Genomic DNA, 6000 nt, shown 5'->3' with positions numbered 1-6000 from the left:
CAAACCTTTCAGGGGAGCATTTGCAACCGTTGGGCACCATTTTTGAGTGAATTCCCGAAAGTCAGATTTTTTCTGAAATTGTGACCCCGGGGCTTGGGATTTTTTCAAATAAATATTTTTCTGCCGGTTAAGTTGTGGAGGTCTGATTTCTTGTCCCGTGGTAAAAAGCATTCTGTTTCGACCACCAAACCTATCAGGGGAGCATTTGCAACCGTTGGGCACGATTTTTGAGTCAATTCCCAAAAGTCAGATTTTTTCTGAAATTCTGACCCCGGGGCTTGGGATTTTTTCAAAAAAAAAATTTCTGCCGGTTAAGTTGTCGAGGGCTGATTTCTTGTCCTATGATAATAAGCCTTCTGTTTCGACCGCCAAACCTTTCAGGGGAGCACTTGCATCCGTTGGGCACCATTTTTGATTCAATTCCCAAAAGTCAGATTTTTTCTGAAATTGTGACCCCGGGGCTTGGGATTTTTCAAAAAAAAAAAATTCTGCCGGTTAAGTTGTGGAGGTCTGATTTCTTGTCCTGTGATAAAAAGCCTTCTGTTTCGACCACCAAACCTATCAGGGGGCATTTGCAACCATTGGGCACCATTTTTGAGTCAATTCCCAAAGCTCAGATTGTTTCTGAAAATGTGACCCCGGGGCTTCGGATTTTTTCAAAAAATATTTTTCCGCCGGTTAAGTTGTCGAGGTCTGATTTCTTGTCCTGTGATAAAAATCCTTCTGTTTCGACCGCCAAACCTATCAGGGGAGCATTTGCAACCGTTGGGGACCATTTTTGAGTGAATTCCCAAAGCTCAGATTTTTTCTGAAATTGTGACCCCGGGGCTTCGGATTTTTTCCAAAAAAAAAATTTCTGCCGGTTAAGTTGTCGAGGTCTGATTTCTTGTCCTATGATAATAAGCCTTCTGTTTCGACCGCCAAACCTTTCAGGGGAGCACTTGCATCCGTTGGGCACCATTTTTGATTCAATTCCCAAAAGTCAGATTTTTTCTGAAATTGTGACCCCGGGGCTTGGGATTTTTCAAAAAAAAAAAATTCTGCCGGTTAAGTTGTGGAGGTCTGATTTCTTGTCCTGTGATAAAAAGCCTTCTGTTTCGACCACCAAACCTATCAGGGGGCATTTGCAACCATTGGGCACCATTTTTGAGTCAATTCCCAAAGCTCAGATTGTTTCTGAAAATGTGACCCCGGGGCTTCGGATTTTTTCAAAAAATATTTTTCCGCCGGTTAAGTTGTCGAGGTCTGATTTCTTGTCCTGTGATAAAAATCCTTCTGTTTCGACCGCCAAACCTTTCAGGGGAGCATTTGCAACCGTTGGGCACCATTTTTGAGTCAATTCCCAAAAGTCAGATTTTTTCTGATATTGTGACCCCGGGGCTTGGGATTTTTTCAAAAAAATATTTTTCTGCCGGTTAAGTTGTGGAGGTCTGATTTCTTGTCCCGTGATAAAAAGCCTTCTGTTTCGACCACCAAACCTATCAGGGGAGCATTTGCAACCGTTGGGCACCATTTTTGGGTGAATTCCTAAAGCTCAGATTTTTTCTGAAATTGTGACCCCGGGGCTTGGGATTTTTTCAAAAAAAAAAATTCTGCCGGTTAAGTTGTGGAGGTCTGATTTCTTGTCCCGTGGTAAAAAGCCTTCTGTTTCGACCGCCAAACCTTTCAGGGGAGCATTTGCAACCGTTGGGCACCATTTTTGAGTCAATTCCCAAAAGTCAGATTTTTTCTGAAATTGTGACCCCGGGGCTTGGGATTTTTTCAAAAAAATATATTTCTGCCGGTTAAGTTGTGGAGGTCTGATTTTTTGTCCCGTGATAAAAAGCCTTCTGTTTCGACCACCAAACCTATTAGGGGAGCATTTGCAACCGTTGGGCACCATTTTTGGGTGAATTCCCAAAGCTCAGATTTTTTCTGAAATTGTGACCCCGGGGTTTAGGGATTTTTTCAAAAAAAAAAATTTCCGCCGGTTAAGTTGTGGAGGTCTGATTTCTTGTCCTATGATAATAAGCCTTCTGTTTCGACCCCCAAACCTTTCAGGGGAGCACTTGCATCCGTTGGGCACCATTTTTGAGTCAATTCCCAAAAGTCAGTTTTTTTCTGAAATTGTGACCCCGGGGCTTGGGATTTTTTCAAAAAAAAAAATTCTGCCGGTTAAGTTGTGGAGGTCTGATTTCTTGTCCCGTGGTAAAAAGCCTTCTATTTCGACCACCAAACCTTTCAGGGGAGCTTTTGCAACCGTTGGGCACCATTTTTGGGTGAATTCCCAAAGCTCAGATTTTTTCTGAAATTGTGACCCCGGGGTTTAGGGATTTTTTCAAAAAAAAAATTTTCCGCCGGTTAAGTTGTGGAGGTCTGATTTCTTGTCCCGTGATAAAAAGCCTTCTGTTTCGACCACCAAACCTTTCAGGGGAGCATTTGCAACCGTTGGGGACCATTTTTGAGTGAATTCCCAAAGCTCAGATTTTTTCTGAAATTGTGACCCCGGGGCTTGGCATTTTTTCAAAAAATATTTTTCCGCCGGTTAAGTTGTCGAGGTCTGATTTCTTGTCCTGTGATAAAAATCCTTCTGTTTCGACCGCCAAACCTTTCAGGGGAGCATTTGCAACCGTTGGGCACCATTTTTGAGTCAATTCCCAAAATCAGATTTTTTCTGAAATTGTGACCCTGGGGCTTGGGATTTTTTTAAAAAAAAAAATTCTACCGGTTAAGTTGTGGAGGTCTGATTTCTTGTCCCGTGATAAAAAGCCTTCTGTTTCGACCACCAAACCTTTCAGGGGAGCATTTGCAACCGTTGGGCACCATTTTTGAGTGAATTCCCGAAAGTCAGATTTTTTCTGAAATTGTGACCCCGGGGCTTGGGATTTTTTCAAAAAAATATTTTTCTGCCGGTTAAGTTGTGGAGGTCTGATTTCTTGTCCCGTGGTAAAAAGCCTTCCGTTTCGACCGCCAAACCTTTCAGGGGAGCATTTGCAACCGTTGGGCACCATTTTTGAGTCAATTCCCGAAAGTCAGATTTTTTCTGAAATTGTGACCCCGGGGCTTAGGGATTTTTTCAAAAAAATATTTTTCTGCCGGTTAAGTTGTGGAGGTCTGATTTCTTGTCCCGTGGTAAAAAGCCTTCTGTTTCGACCACCAAACCTATCAGGGGAGCATTTGCAACCGTTGGGCACCATTTTTGAGTCAATTCCCAAAAGTCAGATTTTTTCTGAAATTGTGACCCCGGGGCTTAGGGATTTTTTCAAAAAATATTTTTCTGCCGGTTAAGTTGTCGAGGGCTGATTTCTTCTCCTGTGATAAAAAGCCTTCTGTTTCGACCGCCAAACCTTTCAGGGGAGCATTTGCAACCGGTGGGCACCATTTTTGAGTGAATTCCCAAAGCTCAGATTTTTTCTGAAATTGTGACCCCGGGGCTTGGGATTTTTTCAAAAAATATTTTTCCGCCGGTTAAGTTGTCGAGGTCTGATTTCTTGTCCTGTGATAAAAAGCCTTCAGTTTCGACCAGCAAACCTTTCAGGGGAGCATTTGCAACCGTTCGGCACCATTTTTGAGTGAATTCCCGAAAGTCAGATTTTTTCTGAAATTGTAACCCCGGGGCTTGGGATTTTTTCAAAAAAATATTTTTCTGCCGGTTAAGTTGTGGAGGTCTGATTTCTTGTCCCGTGGTAAAAAGCCTTCCGTTTCGACCGCCAAACCTTTCAGGGGAGCATTTGCAACCGTTGGGCACCATTTTTGAGTCAATTCCCGAAAGTCAGATTTTTTCTGAAATTGTGACCCCGGGGCTTAGGGATTTTTTCAAAAAAATATTTTTCTGCCGGTTAAGTTGTGGAGGTCTGATTTCTTGTCCCGTGGTAAAAAGCCTTCTGTTTCGACCACCAAACCTATCAGGGGAGCATTTGCAACTGTTGGGCACCATTTTTGAGTCAATTCCCAAAAGTCAGATTTTTTCTGAAATTGTGACCCCGGGGCTTAGGGATTTTTTCAAAAAATATTTTTCTGCCGGTTAAGTTTTCGAGGGCTGATTTCTTCTCCTGTGATAAAAAGCCTTCTGTTTCGACCGCCAAACCTTTCAGGGGAGCATTTGCAACCGGTGGGCACCATTTTTGAGTGAATTCCCAAAGCTCAGATTTTTTCTGAAATTGTGACCCCGGGGCTTGGGATTTTTTCAAAAAAATATTTTTCCGCCAGTTAAGTTGTGGAGGTCTGATTTCTTGTCCTGTGATAATGAGCCTTCTGTTTCGACCGCGAAACCTTTCAGGGGAGCATTTGCAATCCTTGGGGACCATTTTTGAGTCAATTCCCAAAAGTCAGATTTTTTCTGAAATTGTTACCCCGGGGCTTGGGATTTTTTCAAAAAAATATTTTTCTGCCAGTTAAGTTGCGGAGGTCTGATTTCTTGTCCCGTGGTAAAAAGCCTTCTGTTTTGACCACCAAACCTTTCAGGGGAGCATTTCCAACCCTTTGGGACCATTTTTGAGTGAATTCCCGAAAGTCAGATTTTTTCTGAAATTGTGACCCCGGGGCTTGGGATTTTTTCAAAAAAAAAAAATTCTGCCGGTTAAGTTGTGGAGGTCTGATTTCTTGTCCCGTGATAAAAAGCCTTCTGTTTTGACCACCAAACCTATCAGGGGAGCATTTGCAACCGTTGGGCACCATTTTTGGGTGAATTCCCAAAGCTCAGATTTTTTCTGAAATTGTGACCCCGGGGCTTCGGATTTTTTCAAAAAAATATTTTGCGCCGGTTAAGTTGTGGAGGTCTGATTTCTTGTCCCGTGGTAAAAAGCCTTCTGTTTCGACCAGCAAACCTTTCAGGGGAGCATTTGCAACCGTTGGGCACCATTTTTGAGTGAATTCCCGAAAGTCAGATTTTTTCTGAAATTGTGACCCCGGGGCTTGGGATTTTTTCAAAAAAATATTTTTCTGCCGGTTAAGTTGTGGAGGTCTGATTTCTTTTCCCGTGGTAAAAAGCCTTCTGTTTCGACCACCAAACCTTTCAGGGGAGCATTTGCAACCATTGGGCACCATTTTTGAGTCAATTCCCGAAAGACAGTTTTTTTCTGAAATTGTGACCCCGGGGCTTAGGGATTTTTTCAAAAAATATTTTTCTGCCGGTTAAGTTGTGGAGGTCTGATTTCTTGTCCCGTGATAAAAAGCCTTCTGTTTCGACCACCAAACCTATAAGGGGAGCATTTGCAACCGTTGGGCACCATTTTTGAGTCAATTCCCAAAAGTCAGATTTTTTCTGAAATTGTAACCCCTGGGCTTCGGATTTTTTCAAAAAATATTTTTCTGCCAGTTAAGTTGTGGAGGTCTGATTTCTTGTCCCGTGATAAAAAGCCTTCGGTTTCGACCACCAAACCTATCAGGGGAGCATTTGCAACCGTTGGGCACCATTTTTGGGTGAATTCCCAAAGCTCAGATTTTTTCTGAAATTGTGACCCCGGGGCTTAGGGATTTTTTCAAAAAAAAAAATTTCCGCCGGTTAAGTTGTGGAGGTCTGATTTCTTGTCCCGTGATAAAAAGCCTTCTGTTTCGACCACCAAACCTTTCAGGGGAGCATTTGCAACCATTGGGCACCATTTTTGAGTGAATTCCCGAAAGTCAGATTTTTTCTGAAATTGTGACCCCGGGACTTAGGGATTTTTTCAAAAAAAAAAAATTCTGCCGGTTAAGTTGTCGAGGGCTGATTTCTTGTCCTGTGATAAAAAGCCTTCTGTTTCGACCGCCAAACCTTTCAGGGGACCATTTGCAACCGTTGGGCAACATTTTTGAGTGAATTCCCGAAAGTCAGATTTTTTCTGAAATTGTGACCCCGGGGCTTGGGATTTTTTCAAAAAAATATTTTTCTGCCGGTTAAGTTGTGGAGGTCTGATTTCTTGTCCCGTGATAAAAAGCCTTCGGTTTCGACCACCAAACCTATCAGGGGAGCATTTGCAACCGTTGGGCACCATTTTTGGGTGAATTCCCGAAAGTCAGATTTTTTCTGAAATTGTGACCCCG

The sequence above is a fragment of the Podarcis tiliguerta genome (genome assembly GCF_965153285.1).
Source record: "Podarcis tiliguerta genome assembly, chromosome: 8".
Lineage (NCBI taxonomy): Eukaryota > Metazoa > Chordata > Lepidosauria > Squamata > Lacertidae > Podarcis > Podarcis tiliguerta.
The sequence above is the reverse complement of the archived record's forward strand: the minus strand, read 5'-3'. Positions refer to the sequence as shown.